The sequence below is a fragment of the Delphinapterus leucas genome, chromosome 12 (genome assembly GCF_059928025.1).
Source record: "Delphinapterus leucas isolate spDelLeu-1000000601 "Yukka" chromosome 12, BTC_Dleu_Yukka2, whole genome shotgun sequence".
Taxonomy (NCBI): domain Eukaryota; kingdom Metazoa; phylum Chordata; class Mammalia; order Artiodactyla; family Monodontidae; genus Delphinapterus; species Delphinapterus leucas.
Genome location: NC_143140.1, coordinates 30,559,069 through 30,569,826, shown reverse-complemented (window position 1 = coordinate 30,569,826; position 10,758 = coordinate 30,559,069).

Here is a 10,758-nt window from a genome sequence, read left to right as displayed (position 1 = left end):
CCACAACTACCGAGCCCGCATGCCACAACTACTGAAGCCCGTGCGCCTACAGCCCATGCTCCGCAACAAGAGAAGCCACCGCAGCGAGAAGCCCATGCTCCACAGGGAAGACCCCACTCACTCAACTAGAGAAAGCCCACATGCAGCAACCAAGACCCAACACAGCCGAAAATGAATAAATAAATAAATAATTTTTTTAAAAAAAAGTAAGCTTTAAAAAAAAAGAGTTTGATAGTTTCTGGCCTTACATTTAGGTCTTTAATCCATTTTGAGCTTATTTTTGTGTATGGTGTTAGGGAGTGATCTAATCTCATACTTTTACGTGTACCTGTGCAGTTTTCCCAGCACCACTTATTGAAGAGGCTGTCCTTTCTCCACTGTACATTCTTGCCTCCGTTATCAAAGATAAGGTGACCATATGTGTGTGGGTTTATCTCTGGGCTTTCTATCCTGTTCCATTGATCTATCTTTCTGTTTTTGTGCCAGTACCATACTGATTACTGTAGCTTTGTAGTATAGTCTGAAGTCAGGGAGCCTGATTCCTCCAGCTCCGTTTTTCGTTCTCAAGATTGCTTTGGCTATTCGGGGTCTTTTGTGTTTCCATACAAATTGTGAAATTTTTTGTTCTAGTTCTGTGAAAAATGCCAGTGGTATTTGGGATTGCATTGAATCTGTAGATTGCTTTGGGTAGTAGAGTCACTTTCACAATGTTGATTCTTCCAATCCAAGAACATGGTATATCTCTCCATCTATTTGTATCATCTTTAATTTCTTTCATCAGTGTCTTATAATTTTCTGCATACAGGTCTTCTGTCTCCTTAGGTAGGTTTATTCCTAGATATTTTATTCTTTTTGTTGCAATGGTAAATGGCAGTGTTTTCTTGATTTCATTTTCAGATTTTTCATCATTAGTGTATAGGAATGCCAGAGATTTCTGTGCATTAATTTTGTATCCTGCTACTTTACCAAATTCATTGATTAGCTCCGGTAGTTTTCTGGTAGCATCTTTAGGATTCTCTATGTATAGTATCATGTCATCTGCAAACAGTGACAGCTTTACGTCTTCTTTTCCGATTTGGATTCCTTTTATTTCCTTTTCTTCTCTGATTGCTGTGGCTAAAACTTCCAAAACTATGTTGAATAAGAGTGGTGAGAATGGGCAACCTTGTCTTGTTCCTGATCTTAGTGGAAATGCTTTCAGTTCTTCACCATTGAGGATGATGTTGGCTGTGGGTTTGTCATATATGGCCTTTATTATGTTGAGGAAGGTTCCCTCTATGCCTACTTTCTGCAGGGTTTTTATCATAAATGGGTGTTGAATTTTGTCGAAAGCTTTCTCTGCATCTATTGAGATGATCATATGGTTTTTCTCCTTCAATTTGTTAATATGGTGTATCACGTTGATTGATTTGCGTATATTGAAGAATCCTTGCATTCCTGTAAGGCCAGAAACTATCAAACTCTTAGAGGAAAACATAGGCAGAACACTCTATGACATAAATCACAGCAAGATCCTTTTTGACCCACCTCCTAGAGAAATGGAAATAAAAATAAACAAATGGGACCTAATGAAACCTCAAAGCTTTTGCACAGCAAAGGAAACCATAAACAAGACCAAAAGACAACCCTCAGAATGGGAGAAAATATTTGCAAATGAAGCAACTGACAAAGGATTAATCTCCAAAATTTATAAGCAGCTCATGCAGCTCAATAACAAAAAAACAAACAACCCAATCCAAAAATGGGCAGAAGACCTAAATAGACATTTCTCCAAAGAAGATATACAGACTGCCAACAAACACATGAAAGAACGCTCAACATCATTAATCATTAGAGAAATGCAAATCAAAACTACAATGAGATATCATCTCACACCAGTCAGAACGGCCATCATCAAAAAATCTAGAAACGATAAATGCTGGAGAGGGTGTGGAGAAAAGGGAACTGTCTTGCACTGCTGGTGGGAATGTGAATTGGTACAGCCACTATGGAGAACAGTATGGAGGTTCCTTAAAAAACTGCAAATAGAACTACCATATGACCCAGCAATCCCACTACTGGGCATATACCCTGAGAAAACCATAATTCAGAAAGAGTCATGTACCAAAATGTTCACTGCAGCTCTATTTACAATAGCCCGGAGATGGAAACAACCTAAGTGTCCATCATCGGATGAATGGATAAAGAAGATGTGGCACATATATACAATGGAATATTACTCAGCCATATAAAGAAATGAAATTGAGCTATTTGTAATGAGGTGGATGGACCTAGAGTCTGTCATACAGAGTGAAGTTAAGTCAGAAAGAGAAAGGCAAATACCGTATGCTAACACATATATATGGAATTTAAGAAAAAAAATGTCATGAAGAACTTAGGGGTAAGACAGCAATAAAGACACAGACCTACTAGAGAATGGACTTGAGGATATGGGGAGGGGGAAGGGGAAGCTGTGACAAAGTGAGAAAGTGGCATGGACATATATACACTACCAAACGTAAGATAGATAGCTAGTGGGAAGCAGCTGCATAGCACAGGAAGATCAGCTCGGTGCTTTGTGACCACCTAGAGGGGTGGGATAGGGAGGGTGGGAGGGAGGGAGACGCAAGAGGGAAGAGATATGGGAACATATGCATAACTGATTCACTTTGTTATAAAGCAGACACTAACACACCATTGTAAAGCAATTATACTCCAATAAAGAATTTTAAAAGAAAAAAAAAGAAAGAAAGAAGCTTTGGGTCTCAGGTCTGCCTCAAGTCATGTTCTGGCTGAAAAGTAAGGTCCAGAGCTTAAGCAAAAATGTGTCCTATGTCAAAGGATCTGAAAATAGGCTCTTCAAGGAAAGGTTAAAAGGATTGAACCCTTTAACTTAAAGGAAGAAAAGATTAAATGGCTTACTTAATTACTACAATCAAATCCATGAAGATTCTCTTAAAGAGAGTATTCAATGGTTTTCTGCTTTCTATATAAGATAGAAAGGGTGAAATGCAATCCACTTAAAACAATGGAAAGATTAAGGAGTTTCTCAGCCCTCAGATTTGTACAACATGGAACAGTCTGCAGGGAAAGATTATAGAATTCCCAGCCTCAGTGATCTTTGAAGAGAAATAAATAGCCCTCCAGAATGCAGGGGCCGTGAACTACTGGAAACCAGCACAACCTCTGGGCCAGGCAGACCTGGGCTAGAATTCCAGCTCTGCACAGCCTCCTAAAGATTACCAACCTCTTTACTCTTAGCTTCCTCATCTGTAAAATGGGCATAGTGACAACTGTGACACAGATTTCTGTTGGATTAAATCAAATGACAACCTATATAAGTCTCCCAGCCCAGTACCTGGTATATAGCAGGTACCCAATAAAGGTTAGTTTCCTCCCCCTTTCAACTGTCTTTTGATGAGCAGTTAATCTTGTACATCCTTTGACCACTAAAGAGAACCCTACCTCAATTCCATTCACTAAATATTTACTGAGCACCTCCTTTATATAAGGCACTAGCGTCGACCCTAGGCCTCCCAGCACCCACTCACCTACCTTTGGTATGCCTCCAAGTTTTGGGTGTGACCCCACCCACTCACCCTCTCAGTTGGTGTGGTTTTGCTGGAGCTTACTGGGTGACACGTGACCCAGGCATTGCCAATCAGAACATCTGATCGTTCTGTCAAGAGGAATTGGTTCAGGAAGGGGAATGTGACCCAGTCAGAGACAGTGACACCCAAGGGGCTTTGCTTGAGCTTGCTGGACGGCAGACACTCACTTCTCCCAAAGCCCGGGAAGCCCGGGAGGCTGAAGCAAGTACACCCATCTAACCTCCTCAAGAGCCTGAGAGTCACAGCACACAGAGGAGAGCAAAGCTGCGTTTAGAAACAGGGAGAAGCCAGCCCAATCCCCGGGCTTTTCAGTTACGTGACCCAATAAATTCCACTTTTTGTTGAAGCCAGTTGAGTTGGGGTTTTGTGTTGCCAAATGCATCCAAACTGATATAGGCTGTGTAGAACATACAAAAATAAATAAGACCGAAAAGCTTATAAATAAGATGTTTACAAAAATAATAATAGTACAAAGTATTTATTATATACTATTTATCTAGGGCTTACTACAGGCCAGACACCATGCTAGTGCTAAATTTTTTGCACACATTGTTGTATTTAATCCTCATGACAGCTACTTTTACGGAACGAGCAGCATTTGACTTTGAAGTTGAGAGATGGGTAGAAACTGGACAGGTGTGAGAGGAGAGTAAAAAGGGTAAGTGGGGCTTGCCTGGTGGCGCAGTGGTTGAGAGTCCGCCTGCCGATGCAGGGGACACGGGTTCGTGCCCCGGCCCGGGAAGATCCCACATGCCGCGGAGCGGCTGGGCCCGTGAGCCATGGCCGCTGAACCTGCGTGTCCGGAGCCTGTGCTCCGCAGCGGGAGAGGCCACAACAGTGAGAGGCCCGCGTACCACAAAAAAAAAAAAAAAAAAAGAGGGTAAGTGGAAGAGGGAACAAATGGCGACAGGAAAGCGCAGGGACAGTTTGGGAAACAACCGGCAATCCTATTCACTGGGGCTCGGAGGGCACGAAGGACAGTAATGGGAAACAGAAGTGAAAAGGCAGACTGAGGTCAATTCATTGGGAATTCAGGAACACCAAGGCAAGGAATCTGTGTTATTAACATGAGGTTTTTCAAGCAAAGAAGGAAGAGGCCCCAAATTTACTCTCACATAACTTAGATTTTATCTGGGGAAAATATTCTTATGAAGGAAATAAAGATTGTCTCCAAGGTGAGTACAGAAGAGAGGAAATAATTGATACGTAAGTATTCACAACTTTTGCCCGATCCCTAATTTTGATAGAGGCTGACTCTTCCTTTTGGGTCAGCAGTCAGGTGTTCTCAACTGTGCAGAGTCTAGGTAACGAGGAAAACACAGCAAAGACTTTCAAAATCTGAGAGGGCAGGTTGGCCTGTAGAAAGAAGGGTTTAGGTGATGGGCAAGGGAGAGGGATTGGCAAGCCTGAGTTGGAGCTTGCAGGATTGGAACTTGAGGAGGAAAAAACGAGAGATTCTTAGGGAGCTGTTGCCATCCATGTGAAGGAAACTGAGAGAGATGGGAAAGAGGGTTTTTAGAATGTGGTGCTGTGAGGTTTCTTGAGAGAAAAAGCAAAGATCTGAGGCACGTCCTCGTAATTACTTTTTCACGCCCAGGCTGCAGACGCTGGGATTTGTTATCATGGGGAAGAACAGCTAGTTTTGACCCTTATTGAAGAGTATGACTGGCTGACGATGGAGAAGAGGAAAAGCATTTTGTGCTCAGCTTGAGGAAAGACACTGGATGGATCTGCCCAGGGAATGTGCTGGGAAGCAGCCTACCTTGAGAAAGAGGCACCAAAAAAGAAAAGTGAGAATGTGCGAGTATGTCAAACCTATGTGAGGGGCTCCTCCAGAAGGTAAACCAAGAATTGCCATATGATCCAGCAAGTCCGCTTCTGGGTTTAGACCCAAGAGAATTGAAAGCAGGGGCTCTAACATGCACCTGCACACCGGTGTTCACAGGAGCACTATTCACTGAAGGCGAAAAGTGGAAACAATCCAAGTGTCCGTCAACGGATAAATGGATCAACAAAACGTGGTATATACAGTGGGATAGTACTAAGCCACAACAAGGAAGGAAATTCTGCTATATGCTGCAACATGAATGAACCTGAAAAACACTATGCTAAGTGAAATAAGCCAGATACAAAAGAACAAATAGTGTAAGATTCCACTTATATGAGGTACCTAATATAGGCAAATTCATAGAAAGTAGAGTAGAGGTGACCAGAGCCTGGTGAGGCGGGAGGTGAGGAGCTATTGTTTAATGGGTACAGAGTTTCTGTTTGAGATGATGAACCCGTTCTGAAAATGGAATAGTGGTGATGGTTGCACAATACTGTGAATATACTTAATACAGCTGAACTGTACACTTAAAAAATGTTAAAATGGTAGCGTGTGTTATGTATGTTTTATCACTGTTTTTTTTTTAACATCTTTACTGGAGTATAATTGCTTTACAGTGGTGTGTTAGTTTCTGCTGTATAACAAAGTGAATCAGCTGTACATATACATATGTTCCCATATCTCCTCCCTCTTGCGTCTCCCTCCCACCCTCCCTATCCCACCCCTCTAGGTGGACACAAAGCACTGAGCTGATCTCCCTGTGCTATGCGGCTGCTTCCCACTAGCTGTCTATTTTACATTTTACCACAGTTTTTTTAAAGCCACATGTGATGTAAAGTTATCGATGCTAGACTAGGAACTGGGGGTTGTCTACTCTCCCCAGACACAAGTCTGGATCAGAAGGGAGAGCTGTCAAAAGTTGTTCTAAGAAAATGAATCAATAGCCATGAGGGAGAGAAGCTTGGACCAATGCCAACCACTGGCCCAAGGTGTGAACTTTCAAACCAATGAGGACATGGTAATTCTAAGAGCCAGACAAAGGGAGAATTGAAGGGATTTTTAATTGCTGGATGGGGAGAGAGGCATTGGGGAAGCCAGGCAGTTTTCATGGTTTAAGCATGTTTTTTTTCCTCACAAGATATTTGCTACAGTGGTTGATTTCCATTTTTTAACAAACCAAGTATTTCCTTCTGAATATTACCTAACTTTACCTTTCTCAACTGCTGCCATAAATAGAACTCATCAACCACAAAGTCTCTAGAAAATTGTCAACCTCAGCCAATAAATAGCACTCAACCATATGGAAAAAAGTGGGCAGTCATGACTCAGGCAAAGTGACTCTGCTTTTCTGAATGGAAAAAACATTCCACGTTTTGATCTTGACCAAGAATGTTACTGAATGCAGCTCTGAGGTCTGTAAATAAACCTTTTTTTTTTTTTTCTTTTTCTTTTCGGTACTGCAATGTTTCCTATTGCATAACCATATGCTTTGACAAAGAGACAAATGTCACATTCTCATCTGACCAACATAAAAGCCATCTTACAACCTATTTTTCAGGATCTCCTCTTTTACTTATGTTTTTATCACCTTACTATTCCTATAATATATCTGAAATCTTTACACAGAATCCAAAGCAAAGTACACACTGAAGTAAAAACCTGAATTCCTAACGGTTCAAAAACGGTGTGTTGCCCCCTTAGATACAGCTTAGATTTGTTCTATTATCAAAGGGGCCCTGGAGTCTCTTAACCACAAATGAAGTAAAAGCAGTTAATCTGTTTAGCCCACTTACCACCCATCGTCACACAGTAGCAGAGCAGAGTCTTCAGAGACTGGGAAAGGGGGAAATATGTTTTGATAATGAGGAGAAAGGTTTGACACTGAACCAGGTCAGTGCTAAAGAGATGGGCCAGACTGAGGGCCGCAGTGAGAGGCTCTGGGCAGCTCACAGAAGCAGAAAGACAGAGAGAAGAGAGGATGAGAGTGCTTGCAGCTGGTATGATACCTTTGCCTCCTTCAGCCCACGTGTTACACGCAAAAGGAAACTAGCCGGGCTGTACCAAACTAGATCACTTCGACAGCTGGAGATGGGTGATATTCTTCTCCAAGGCATCTATTGGCATCCACTGATCATTGTGGAACTTTGGGGGCCTTATAGGAAAAATACCTGAACCACGTCCACTTCAGGAAGATGCAGATATATTCACTCCACAAATATTTACTGAGTTCTTCGTACTAAGCCAGACACTGTGCAAAGTCCTGAGGATAAAGCTGTGAAGACAAGAGCCCTGTCCTTCAAGAGCTTACAATCTTAGTGGAGGAGAGCACAATAAATGAGATAATAAATAAACAAGATAAGTAATGACCGTGAGAACTACAATGAAGGGAAAGAACAAGAGTGAGAGAAGTAAATAGAAACTGCAGAAGGCCACCTGAGGTAGGATGTTCAGGGATGTCCTTAGAAATGTGTAACACCTCAGCTTGATCATCAAGGATGAGAAGGAACCAGCCAGCCTCCCCATGGAGAAACTTCTCAGAGCAACGCAAGTGCCGGGCCTGAGAACACGTGATCGAGAGAGAGAACAGAAGCTGGAGTGGCTGTGACTATGATATAAGATGGTTTGCAGAGCTGGCAGAAGCCAGATCTTGAGGACCTTGTAGACCACATAGGGGTGGTCAGAAGCCACTGAAGAGTTTTAAGCAGGAGACTAACATGATTTTATTTACATTTTTAGATGATCACTCAGACTGCTGTAAGGAAATGGAGGTAAAAGTGGAAGTGGATTGCTCAGGAAGCGACAATGATAATCCAGATAAGTGATGATGGCAGCTTAGATTAGGGAAGTGGTTCTCAAAGTGGGGTCCCTGGACCTGCAGCAGCAGCAGCACCTGACAACTTGTCAGCAGTGCAAATTCTTAGGCCCTACCCCCGCCCCACTGAATCAGAGACTCTGGGGTGGGACCCAGCCATACATGTATTAACAACTCCTCCAGGTGATTCTAATGCACACTGAAATTTGAGAACCTCTAGATTAGGGGTATGGAAATAGAGAAGGTATTATGGGTCAAGTTTTTGTGTCTCCCTGAAGTTCATATGTTGAAGTTCTAACCCCCACACTGTGGTTGTATTTGGAGATGGGGCCCCTAAGGAAGTAATTTTAAGGTGAAGCAAGGTTATAAGGATGGGGTCCTGATCCAATAGGATTAGTGGCATTATAATCAGAGACCTTTCTCTCTCTCTCTCTCTCTCCCCCTTTCTTTCTCTTTCTCTCTCTCTCCCCCCAATCTCTCCCTTTCTCTCTTTCTACATGCATGCACAAGGAAGAGGTCATGTGATCACAGAGGGAGACAGCAGCTGCCTACAAGCCCAGAGAAGAGGCCTCAGAATGAAACCTATCTTGCCAACACTTTGATCTTGGACTTCTCAGCCTCTAGAACTGTGAGAAAATAAATTTCTGTTGTTTAAGTCACCCAGTCTGTGGTATTTTGTTGTGGCAGCCAGAGCAGACTAAGACAGAAGAGAAGAAGTGAACTGCAGTGGGAATAAATTTTGAAAGCAGAACTTGGCAATGCACTGAATGTAAAGAGTGAGCTCACAGGGTTGCTATAAAAGGCATAGCTGTGAAATCCTTCTTAACCAGGAGAGGAAGGAGTTAATTCAGAGTAACAGTGAGTACATCCCCCCCATACTGAGACTCTTCGAAATATGAGGAAGAAGCATGATTTGGCAGCCCAGCATCTGAACTCCCTTCCTAATTCAGAATATCACCTTGTATGTGGGTCCTAGTGGGAGACACAGCCCTGTAGCCCCCTGTAGACATTGAAGGAGGAGTGGTTTCCCTCTCATAACTCATTGTCATCCAGGGCTTGGGAACATGACCTAGGCTCAGACAACCAGATGCCCTCTAGGGACTTGCCTCTGGAAGGAGCATATTCATGGCTTTGGCAGTGGAGTCAAGGTTCATTGGAAAGGATGGTGAGGATCCAGTGACAGCATCCCAACCCATGACATGATCTTGGCCAAATTATTTCCCCAGATGGTTTTCCCACCCTTCCCATCTATTTATGAGCAGTAAGATGCTTCCAATAAACTCTTTTTCTGCCTAAGTTAACTAGAGTCTTCAGCCAAGTTCCCTGACTGGCCAAGAGAGGAACTCTATAAAGACAGGACTTCTTATGTGTACATGGGGGCTGAGAGCCCTTAATATCTGGTTACTAATTTAATTATTTGTACTCACAGGCTGCAGCCAGAGACATCTGGGTTACAGGGAGCCAAAGGCAATAGCTTCAGTCAGTTGCTTCCCCAAACTGTGTCTCTTCATCTAAGTGCACAATCAACAGGTAACTGAGACTTTAAATAACAGAATTTCCATTTTTTTCCTAATATCTGACCCCATGCCTCATCTTCGACCCAACTGCTCCATCTCACTGACGACTTTGTAAGGGCTTCCCGATTATCCCTGGCCTCTGGCCTTCTCCACTGCAGTGGGTCATCCCAGAGCACTGCCGTGACCATGCCATGCCCACTCAAACATCATTAATAAACTGTTCAGAATAAACTCCAGACTATTAGGTTGATATCCAAGGTCCCACACAATTTTGTTTCTCCCTATTTTTCTAACTTACCTTCTAGTACTTTCCAATATATACCTTATACTTAAAAAAGGTTGGCCTATTTATTGTGCCCTGGGCATGCATCATGTATTCCCACCCTGGCCTCCTCTGCCCCAATCTAGAATGCCTCTCCTCTCCACCTTCTCTCCAAATCTTTCTCACCCTTCCAGACCCACTTCTGTCCCCACCTCTCTCGGGAAATCCTCCTTGAACTTCCTTACCCACAATGCTCTCTTCTCTAAATTTTTAAACTCCTACTGTCCGTGTCAGTCATCTGTTGCTCTTCACGCACTGCCTGGCGTGATTTGTTTCCTTTTCGTGAGCTTGTGCCTTACTGCATCAACCAGATTATAACCCCATTTAGAGCAAACGCCACTTTCTACACAGTGATTCACTGCTATGATTACGTGACCTCACGTCTCCTAGACTAGATCATGGAGCATGATGGAGAACATGACGGAAACATAGATAAGCAAGGATATAATAAACAGGTCCCGTTGTCTGCCCAATCCATAGCCCCTTCTAGAGAATCTTCTGCATCCCTCTATACTGCATGACCCTCCTCCAACCCATTGTAAGAAAAGCAGGATATGGCCTGATAAGGCACCTCCAGATGAGAATTTGCCTGAAGACACACAGAGACTGTTGTCAGCTGGTGGTTGTTACTGGAGCTTGGAGAGTGTGATGGAGAGCTGGACTGACAGCTGTGTTGGATGAAGTAAGCA